This window comes from Abramis brama (genome assembly GCF_963993115.1).
Source record: "Abramis brama genome assembly, chromosome: 7".
Taxonomy (NCBI): domain Eukaryota; kingdom Metazoa; phylum Chordata; class Actinopteri; order Cypriniformes; family Leuciscidae; genus Abramis; species Abramis brama.
In genome coordinates this window covers 15,420,245-15,432,359 of record NC_139969.1, presented here as the reverse complement: position 1 = coordinate 15,432,359, position 12,115 = coordinate 15,420,245, and the positions used below count along the sequence as shown (strand labels likewise).

The 12,115-nt window shown below is 36.1% G+C and overlaps 1 gene segment (V, D, J or C); it reads right to left on the bottom strand.

Annotated features, from left to right (window-relative positions):
- Positions 1–10,030: 10,030 nt before the first annotated feature.
- LOC311087092 (T cell receptor alpha variable 19-like) lies at positions 10,031–10,572 on the bottom strand. The segment is given in 2 exons: positions 10,533–10,572; positions 10,031–10,443 (listed from the first exon to the last, which is right to left on the bottom strand).
- Between the last annotated feature and the right edge of the window lie 1,543 nt (positions 10,573–12,115).

Sequence of the window (12,115 nt, the reverse complement as noted above, 5' to 3'; positions counted from 1 at the left end):
CCTTGTTGTTCCAAATAAACCACTTGCAATTGCTTCCTGTCTCGTATCCAGTCATTATGACAACATGTTATTGGCAGTTACAGCTTTTTTTGTCACTGTCATTTTCTCTGTCTCTGTGTTTATCATTAATAGGTTTTTGTATAGAGCTGATGTGTTTCCTGTGACTGTGGGCCTCAGAGCACAGTAATACAGAGCAGAGTCTGATACTGTAGCATAATGCACCTAATGTTGTAACAATGTCTCAACATGTGTTAGAAAGTAAAATTTGATCCTTTCTATGACATTTATTTCATATTTTTAGCACTTCCATGTATTTAGGACATTTCAAATTAAGCAAGGTAGGTCTAAATATTTTGTCCAGTGCAGATGTTAATTTTTGGTACCAATTTGGTGGGTAATTAAACACATTATTGCAGAAATTGTTACTTTAATCTTTCTTTTGTTTAGACAAAAAGCAGCTACTGTAATACATCTGAGCAGGACTTTATTCCACCTAAAGTGGGCCAGGTAAAATGGCTTTCTCTCTAGACATCAGTATGGCTAACGTTTATTGTTGTAATTAAGACCCCATCAATTAAATTGTTGACTATTTCACCTTTAAGGCTTAATATTGTAAAAATTAAGACATTTTAAGATTTTAAAAACTGCAAGAAAACAGACATGCATCAGCAAATTAATTCATAAAGTTTAATAATCATTGAAAAATGATTCACTGACTATATAATCACAAAAAAATGTCTCATTTTTTATTTTTTTCAAGGTCTCAAAAACTCATTTTTTAAAACACAGAACTATACTCTCTGTGACTCATTTTTTAAAACACAGACTTATACTCTCTATGACTCATTTTTTGATTGGTCCTCTTCTGTCCATTCGAAGTGCTGATTGGCTCACGCAGATAGAACCTTATAGAGCCAAGTTAGAGTTCGACTTTGTAGATAGAACCTTTTTGTTTTTTCAATAAAAAGTCCCAAAATGTACACAACTTAAAAAAAACATCACATAATGTAAATAAGTTGTCACAGAATAAGAATATGTGAATAACTCAATTTTGACAAAAATGTCAGATAGAACCTTATAATTCCAAAGGGACGATTTCCAAAAACAGCAGCTGAAAAAGCAAACATTTTGTTAAAATACATTTGTAACTTTTTAGTGAAAGATTTTAAATAAAACCTATTAATATATATATATATATATAAAAAAATAATATCCTAATTAACCAAATAAACACACCTGCTGAGGCACAGAACAGAATAACTGAATGAAGATCCATTGTTCAAGTGTTCACACTGTGAGAAGAGTCAGACTGAATCGTTTCATCCTCAGTCTCTTTTAGACACGATTAGATCAAGTCAGATCTGTGAACACAGTCGCTCCTCTCTGAGCAACATTATGAGTTATGTTCTGTAAATTCAGTTATGTTGTCGCAGGGTTGAGTTATTGTCTGAGAACACTGCCATCTTGTGGCATGTTATACCTGCACAATGTGTTATTTGTACAAAGTACTTAAACTATACTGTAGGTTCCTGTAGACTTGGTATTGGACTCATTACATATTTATCAAATTATTTACATATTCTACTTTATGTACTGTGTTAATCACAGCTCTCTTTGTCTTTGTGTATCTTTCTTCTTTCACTATAAGATAAGGAAAGGTTTTTGTACAGTGTTCTAGTGTTTCCTGTGACTGTGGGCACCAGAGCACAGTAATACACAGCAGAGTCTGACACTTCAGCAGAGGAGATCTCCAGATCCACACGTTTGATCTCTTTTGTAGCTTTTGAAAACAGTCGAAGACCAGGCTCAGATTTGTTAGAATATTCAGTGACAAGAAGTAAAAATTCTGGGTTTGCTCCAAGATACTGGCGATACCACTGGAGAGTAACACTAGTGCCACTAGTGAGACTGTAGTTACAGGAGAAAGTCACATTTTCAACCCCAAAAGCAATTTTTTTTGAAGTAAATGGTTGTATTGTATCACCAAAACTATTTCCTGTGAAAAAGCAAATGGCAATTAATCAAACAATTAAACAGATACAATTTGTGCAATTTAACTATTTAAATTTATAAGCCTTTATATTTTTTATAATACTGTAAATATATTGATTGAAAGAATATGTCTTACCCATGCAAAGTTGCATTATTATCCAGGTAAAGAGAAACATTGTGTCTTCAGACAGACAGCGATGGCAAAAATAATATTTGAATAACTGTTTGACTGTCTCACACTCTCAACAGTGTGAATCAGCTCCACCCACTGGAGTGGTTTATTCTATAACAGTAGGAAAAAAATTTGCTCATGTTAAAAAGTCAGAGCTCTTAGTTCTGTCAGGATGTTTACCGTAAAACTTCAAATAATAGCCCGGGCTTTTATTTTCCCAAATCGCCGAACTGCACCGGCTTGTATTTGAGACGGGCGTCTATATGAGACAGGCCTTTAATGTTGAGATGAGCATGACAGTAGGAGGTTACCATATCTGTGTTTGTGTTTAACAAATCAGTTAATGTCAGAATTAGCCTACTATATTTTCCGTATGTCTAAAGAGGGTCGCACACCAGACGAGAAGCGCAGCGCCACGTCTTTAAAATCCGAACCCATTATTCTCTATGAATGACTGTCTCAAATCATCGTTAATGTATATACTGACTTCACCCTGTGCTGCATATACATTCATTTTTACATTCATTAACAGAAATCAGCTGCTTGAATGAAAATTGCTGATGTATCGGATTTTCAGGTGATATTCTCAATTAATTCAGTTAACGGACGCTCTGAGGTAAAGTGAATTCAGACTGCAGACTAAGCAATGATTGTATTTAATCGTACAGTACAATCATAACATACTACAGACATGATCTTAATTCCATAATATCCTTAAACATAACTATATTGCTGGCCATAAACTGACAAAGTGCGTGTCCGGTGTGCGATACTCGAGTTGTCATAGACGCGACGTGGCGCTGCGCTTCTCGTACGGTGTGCGACCCCCTTTAGATTATTGGCAGCATAAAAAAACTAAACGATGTGACAGCCATGGGCTGAACAATACAAGTTACCGGTAATATCCATCGAGTCTATGAACTAGTTGCCAGAAACACATCAACAAGAAAGAATGAAGGCTACCCTGTAAAACAACTGCAATCATGTGATACAAAAGGACCCTATATTCATCACTATCATCATCATCACCGCGATCCTCAACAAGTTCATTGGTGAATTCCTCCTCCTCGTCGCTCTCCTCCACTTCTCCCTCTCCGGCCTCCGCTAACTCTGCCTGCCTTGCTTGCGCTAACAGCTCCCGCCCAGATGCACAGGGCTCTCTTGTGTGCGCAATCTGCTCCAGAACTGGCTTAAACAGACGATCTGACGGGTTTTAGAAGATTAAATACAACCCGAAACTAAAAAACAGACCGGGCCTCTATTTGAGACCGGCCTTTATTTATCCAAACCTGTAGCCACACCAGGCGTGTAAAAGAGACAGGCGTCTATTTGGGACTCGGCTATTATTTGAAGTTTTACGGTATGTGTTTCAGTCACAGTGGGCTTTAGATAGTAATAAACAACAGAGTCAGACATCCTTGATTGTCAGAGAAACTGAGCTTGAGGATTTGTTGAGATCTGCATGAAATCTTTCCTCAAATTCTTTTTCACTGCTGCTTGATCCAGTTGAGAGTTTATGGAGCATGTGAACTGGGAATCCACTGGTTTTATGTTGGTACCAATAAAGATAAGGGTATTGGTCATCTGACAATGTATTTGTCTATCTTTTTCTTCTATCTTTTTCTTTCTCTGATAGGATGCAGATGACAAGGACTCATACAGACAAACTCCAGTGAGAATCCTCTGCGTTGATCAAGAAAGTCCTCAGCTAAACCCATCTAGAGTGAGGATTGATTTGAAAGGATGTTTAGTGATGGATGAACTGACCAACCTCAGGCCTTCTGTGTCCTTTTTTCTTACTGATTTACGCCCTGCCCTGGAGTACCCTAACTGTTTACATTTAAATTTAAATTTTATTCAGCAGGTAATGCTCAGCCTGCGAAAAGGTGAGCTGGCACCTAAAATTAAATACTGACAATATTGTGAACTCATGAGAGTAAACAAACCATATAGTTACCATTACTTAATTTTTTAGGGCAACCAGTGTGCTCCAATTTTTTAAGTAGATTCAACTTGTCCGGGCTAACAGTGTGTAAGTGAAGTGTAACCACGTCATGTTCAGAAGCTGTTTGAACTCTTGTTGGCTGATTAACAGAATCTTGTGTATTGCACTCTGTCAGGAAATATAAAAGAAAGTAAAGAAACAAATTGGTTTTCATATATCTTCTCATGTAAGGATACAATTTTGTTACACTTAACAGTTAAGTTACTTACCAAGTACTGCAGCCATTAAAAGTAAATTCCTCAGCCAGATTAACATGTTAATGTACAGCAGGAAATATCAGACTGAAGTTTACCAGTGCACAACTGTTTGTAGAGGTTACACACATACAGCAGGAACTTCATTGAGCATCTCAACCATGATGGAGGTGTTTTCATTCAATTTTAAGAAATTTTTGAGAGACAAAAGCTAAAATAATCAGTCTGACTTTCTGTATAATGAAAACAAATGTTTTTAAATTGTATCATCCTTTATTGATTGACTTTTCATTATACATATGGGTATTTTGTCATGCTGAAATAGTAAAGGACCCTCCACAAACTGCTGCCGAAAAACTAAAGAGCATGCAGTTCTCTAGAATGTTATTGACAGAAATTATAAATACAATTTAGATAAAAGTGTCTTAAATGAATAAATGTAAACTTACTGTAATAGCAAAGCCTATTACTTTAAAGTGATTTTTACATACATTTAGCTATATATAATGTATGAGGCTTTAAATTTGTTTTTTGAGAACTAGATTTGAGCATTGACAGTGGCTTGTCAGAAGAAACTCAATAGTCACTGCCTTGAAAATAAACCCAACAGACCCAACAATTGGTTAGATGTTGTTGGAGAGTCAGAAGAGCCATTAACTCAATAGGAGTGGTGCTGAGAGTCGCAGTCACTTAAAGAAATACAAAGAATCCTTATATCGTGTGAGATTTCAGAACCCCTACAACAAATGATAGGCTTAACTGATCTCTCTGCTGGCTACCTATTTTTACTGCATGATGACAATTAAGCAATTATTTTAAGAATGTATAAAGTGCACATGGAAACTGATATCTAAATCTACTGTTGATGTTTCCCTGAAGTTTTTTAACAGGCCTAATTCAACCTCACACAGGTGTCACCACATATTTTATTATATTCAAGGCTGGATAGATTGTGGTTTTGATTTTGGTTTTCACTAGATCGGTTCAAAGTGAAAAGAGCTTCAGGTTTTTGTACGACATGTTTCATGTTTTGTATCACTGGGCTCCAATTCTCAGAGCACAATAATAGAGAGCTGAATCTGACAGACGTACATCAGTAATAGTGAGTTCAGTGGATGTTTGTGATGTAGTCGACTGAAACCGAGGGTCAGAGGTGTGTGCATAAGCATTATTACTCCGGGATCGTGCACCTTTGTATAATAAATACTGCGGTTCTTTGTTTGGATACTGTCTGTACCAGTAAAGATAAACATATTCACTACTTGCACTATATGAGCAGCTCAGCTTGACATTTTCTGTTTCTTTTGAGTTTTTTTCTGTCCCTTTATCTGGCTCAATGTTGTCTCCAGTCACCAAACCTGTCAACAATTGAAAAATAATTTCTGAAAGCAAGGTTGACAAAATAATACAAATGACTTTCACAAGAATACAAATGACTAAATTAATATAAATTTAGCCTTTGGGGAATGAGAATTAAAAACAAAGTAATTATTTATGTACAGAATTTCATTAATTATTTGATAAATAATGTACCTGTTCCCACAATGAGAATAAGTATGAGGCATCTGTCCATGTTGAATCAGATCAGCTCAGTTCTCTGTTGAGGCTCTCAGTTCTCTGAGCTGTAAGTCACTGAAGATCACACAGAAACACACACAGGAACTTCCTCCTCACTGAACTTCCTGCTGCTGTTCACTTTCATCCATATGATGCTGTATACTGTATAATATATTGTATTTGTTTGTATGTAACTGTGTTAATAATTGCACTATTATAGCATATTGTGTATAAAATGATCCCTTTAAAATCTAAATGTTATGATCTGACCAGGAGAAGCACATGTTAAATTACTTGGCTGAGATTCAGCTAATGTGTTTTTTTGTAAAATTAAAAAAAAATGAATACATTTAAATCTAGTTTATAAAATGTTGGGTTGTTTCAACATGTTTTGGTCAAATATGGACAAACTCAACCATTGGGTTTAAAAATGTAATTCATAAATTTAAAACAGTGGGTTTGTCCATGTGTTGAAACAATCCAACATTTTTTAGATTGTAAAATATAAATGTATAACGTAATTGTAATGTTTCTCTATTAGAATTTATGTACACCTTATGTATATGATTATGCAGACCCTACCTGCACTATATATTATGCATTACAATAATTTGAGATGTTTTAATATTTGTTACAATTTACTTTTTTTTTTAAACAGATATTCTGAATTTCATTGTGAACTAAAGGGCAGTATTATTGGGATTTAATGTAACACATATTTCATATTGTCACACAGACACATATTGTAATAATGAATAGAAAAAAAACAAGCATCTCTATATTACTGTAATTGACAGTTACAGCTTTTTTTTTTCAATACTGTCATTTTCTCTGTCTCTGTGATTCTCTCTCGTCTCTCATAACAGGTTTTTGTATAGAGCTGATGTGTTTCCTGTGACTGTGGGCTGCAGAGCACAGTAATACAGAGCAGAGTCTGATACTGTAGCAGAGGAGATCTTCAGATACACATGGATTTGTTCCTTTTTTTCAACTTCAACAGAGAATCTTGGATCTACACCAGACACCCGAGCTTCTGTTGCACTACTGTAGGTGAGTACAAGATATTCGGGTTTTGATCTTCCATACTGACGATACCAGTAGAGATTATCTGTAGTTGTAGAGGAATAACTACAGGACAATGTAACATTTGAGCCCTTCTCAGCAACTACATTTGTTTCGCCTGGTTTGATGACATTTCCAAAGACAGTAGCTGAAAAGAAAGAGGAACATTTGTAGGTTTAGTGTTTTTATTAATTTAATACAGAAATTAATCAAATAATACATACCAACTGAGACACAGAACAGAATAACTGAATGAAGATCCATTGTTCAAGTGTTCACTGTGAGAAGAGTCAGACTGAATCGTTTCATCCTCAGTCTCTTTCAGACACGATGAGATCATGTCAGATCTGGAGTCCCTCCTCTTTTGATACTTCGAGACAAAATAAGCATTATTTTGAATGAAGAGATTTTTGGGCCTGGCTCATTACTGCTATTATGTGAAACAAATGTATCTGTTCATCAGTGTTGTAACAATATAGATACCACAGGGAGATATATGGACTCAGGTGCAGGAGTTTATTCTTCAAACAAGGCAAAAACAGGTACATTCAGGTATTAAACTTCAAGTAATTCATCAAATGCATAAACATCAGACTTAACACAGAAAAGCACAACAAGTGCATAAAAACTCCAGAGTCCGTTATAGCCAACAAAAGCATATATATACGACATGAATGTAGACTGTACGATGATGACACCTATTGAATCGTAGGCTACGATGCAAGTTAAGAATAAAACATCATCAGCATGCGCTAGTGGTAAACAAATAGAGCTAGATGAATCACACTGCTGCCACGTCGTACATCTATGACTAGCCAATAAAAATAGCTACAACATGAAATGGTCTATTTATCAATGCGACATGGAGCTAAAACTTAAAAGTACTTCAAGCTGCATTTGCAAAATTGCCATGCCAAACTGGCCTCTTTTGCAATACTAGAACTGGTGCTGTACCTCAAGAGTCACTCTCAACCTCAACATATTGGTCTATAAACCCTTTAAAAAATTGATGTATTTTTGTGTACTTCATGTATTTTACAACACTTCAGCTTGTAATGCTTATTAAGTGGGGGTCATGTTTCAGGATTTGTTGCCTTAGCAAAGTCTCTGAGAATCTGACACCTTGTACTTCTGGAGACTCCAAGTATAGCTTGCAGTTCTGTAAAATTGTGGCAATGGTGTCTTTTGCAGTTAATATATTTCCTACTTAACCTGTTTTTTTGTGACCCTGCGCTTGTTCAATGGTCACACTTTAATCTTTTTCAATTTATATTGTTTTGCCTTCTTTTCATGAGCATTTAATAATTTCGGACTTTTCAGTGTGTTAAATCTCTCTTTTTTTGGACCATTTTATATAAAATAAAATATAAATTTCTTTACAGAATCTAATAAAAAACAAACAAAAAAATGTCTAATCAACTTTGAAAATAAATATAAACTAGCTGTAACATTACTTTTTTTTGCAATTTCCAACACAAATAACCCTTGTTATTCTATTTTATTTTATTTTTTAATCAGAACAGTATTACTATTTAACAATGTATCATTACCAAATTTGTTGATTGTCGATGGAGCTGAATTTGATAACACTTCACAGTGAAATCTCTCTTGAAACTCGTGCCATTTTCATCAGGTCCATGTTTGTCCCTTGTAAAGGTGTTTCGGAAGGTCATTTACTCTCTGGATTTACTTGAAGAAGCTCGGTTGTGTTAAATCTGTGCTGTATGAACCCTCTAATGATACTGATTCTCCTTCAAATCCAGTATCTGTGCATGAAGTGTAATACTGGGAAGCCATTGCCCTTTTTAGGTTTTTTACACAGCTGAAGTGTTCAACACCTATAGCCTATTTTAAAACATTTGCACGTTTTTGAAAAGCTTTGTTTGCTCTTTTATTCCTTTTATTAAAAAATAATTCACCAACCTCAACCTCACACAGGTGTTTGCAGTTATTATCTCACATTGAGGTTTTGATTTGGTTTTCATAAGAGCTTCAAAGTGAAAAAAGCTGTACGTTTTTGTATGACTAGTTCAATGTTTTGTATCACTGGGCCTCAACTCTTAGAGCACAGTAATAAAGAGCTGAATCTGACACAGTCGCACTACTAATAATGAGTTCAGTAATTATGCGAGAAGTACTTGACTGAAATCGAGAATCAGAGCTGTGCTTAGCATGGTCTGATCGAGCTCCTTCACGTAATAAATATTGAGGCTGTCCTTTGGGATATTGTCTGTACCAGTACAGACGTACATATTCACTGTCTGAATCATACGAGCAGCTCAGCGTTACAGACTCTCCTTCTGTTTTGATGATATCGGTCCCTCGGTTTGGCTCAATTTTATCCACAGCCGTCACATCTGCAAACATTAAGCACAATATTAACTCATTTTGTCTTAAGTTAAACATTGTATATCAGTAAAGTGTACAGTTGTTTTGAAAGGAAATCAATAAAATAACAGACAGTGTTTTAAAAGAGTAAACAAGTAAACAAATGACACACCTGACGCCATAATGAAAACCAGCAGCATGTATTTGTTCATGGTGAATATGATCAGATCAGTTGTGTGTTAAAGCTCTCAGTGCTCTGTGCTCTTACTGTGTGTTACTGATGCTTTCTGCTGTTCACTTATCAAGACATTCAGACACTTCCTGATCTCTGAGGGTAAAACCAAAGCTTTGAACCTTCATTAATAGTATGTTTAATAGTATTATTTATGAAGAAAAAAAAATACACAAAAAATTGTCAGTTCTTTTCAGGCTCTTACAATTTACTACAAATATAAATTTGTTCTGTTGTTCATTGCTGCAGAATGTCTGAGAACACTGACACCTTGTGGCACATTGTACTTGCACAATCTGTTATATGTGATAATGAATTGAAACTACTTGTGTATGGATTTAATGTATAATTAACAATGTGAGGATGCTTCATTCACTTTTGAATGTCATATTGATTTAAACAGTTCATCTTTCTGTCTGCTGTGATTCATAAGCTTTTTATCAGTTTGATTTTAATTCAGTAATCTACTTATTACTTGCATCTGCAGTTTACAGATTCTCTTTTAGTCTTTGTCTCTTTGTATTGCTTGTTCTCATTGGATTAAATAAGGAAAGGTTTTTGTACAGTGTTTCTGTGTTTCCTGTCACTGTGGGCGCCAGAGCACAGTAATACACAGCAGAGTCTGATACTGTAGCAGAGGAGATCTTCAGATCCACATGGATTTGTTCATTTTGTGTTATTTTTAAAGAGAGTCTTGAATCTACACCAGACACCTCAGGCTCTTTTGCAGCACTGAGGGTCGATACAAGAAATTCAGGCTTTGATCTTCCATTCTGACGATACCAGAAGAGATAATCTGTACTCCCAGTGGAGGAATACCTACAGGACAACTTAACAGTTTGTCCTTCAACAGCACCAACATCTGTTGTGTTTGATTTGATGGTATTTCCAAAGACAGCAGCTGAAACAGAAGAGAAATTAGTTACTTTTATAGAAAGATTTCTTTGTAAACAGTCAATCAATTAATCAATCAATTAAAGAAACACACACCAGCTGAGGCACAGAACAGAATAACTGAATGAAGATCCATTGTTCAAGTGTTCACTGTGAGTCAGACTGAATCGTTTCGTCCTCAGTCTCTTTCAGACACGATGAGATCATGTCAGATCTGTGAACTCTGAGTCCCTCCTCTCTGAGCAACATCATGTCTATATTTCACACATGGGGAACAGAAGAAAGAGCCAATCACACTCATCAGTGTTTTCTCTTGTTTTCTCTGTGCTATTAATGTGTTTATGTGTGATTTTGGAATATGTTTGTGATGAGATTCATTGTAAGTTATTTTATTGAACAATCTTTAATAAAGCGACAGTTCAAACAATAGTTAGTGCTTCATTTATTTATTTTTTTAAACAATACAGACACCACACACTAGTTTGCCGTAGTCTCTCTCCCCCTTTCCCATATAATCAGTGGCCTTATATCCAGTCTCTCCATGCCAATTACTGCAATGAGAAACAGGAGTTAGTCGCTGCACTTGACTCACCGCTCATCTCCTGACTTCCTCTCTGTGTTAAAATTTACACTATTTATTATAGAATTTTGTGAATAAATTGATTCTTCAAAAGCACTATTTCATGATCTGAAGAGGATGTTAAACTGTCTTGGCTGAGATTCAGCTCATGAGTTTTTGTATGTGGTTTGACTTCAGTTTTGTCACAGTGGGCTTCAGAGCGCAGTAATACACAGCAGAGTCAGACACACACACATCCTTGATCATCAGAGGAACTGAATTTGATGAAAGTTCAGAGTGAAATCTCTCCTGGAACTCAGTGCCATTTTCTCCTCCATATTTGCTTCTCCTCAGGATGTATTTAGGAAAGTCATTTGCTCTCTGGATGTACCAGAATAAATCTTCTTGTGCTGAATCTGTTTTATAATTACACTGTAATGTCACAGATCTTCCTTCAGCCTCAATCACGTGTTTGTCTGGCTGATCAACTGTGTCCTCTGATCTGCACTCTGCTAAAATAAATAAATAAATACAAAATGAATGTACAGTACAATACAAAATGTAAGCAATTTAATGAATGTGTAGCTGCATTAAATGAAGATTCATACCAAAAAGGAATAGTGTGAAGAGAAATATATTCTTCAACCTGTGTGACATGACTGTGTCTATGTTGAAGACACCTCGAAGTAAATCAGTGAATATGAGAGTTTTGCTTTTGCTATTATAATGATGATCCAAGGAGGAGCTTGTGGATACCATAGACTGTAGGTGGAGAACGCCTCGGTTACGACTGTAACCTCGGTTCCCTGAAGAGGGAACGAGCGTTGCGTCGAGATTGACACTATGGGGAACGCTTTGCGTGATGACGTCTTGAAGCACATGTAAAATCAGTCCAATGGTGTGGCGGAACGTCAGAGGCGGGTGACGTCACATACCAGGAAGCTATAAAAGCCGACCCGAAACAGAAAACGAAAGCTTCGTAAGAGTCTGAAGTCGAGCTGACAGGCATGAAGGAGATATGGCAAGGCGACGCAACGCTCGTTCCCTCTTCAGGGAACCGAGGTTACAGTCGTAACCGAGGCGTTCCCTTTCAAGGGAACTCGCGTTGCGTCGAGATTGA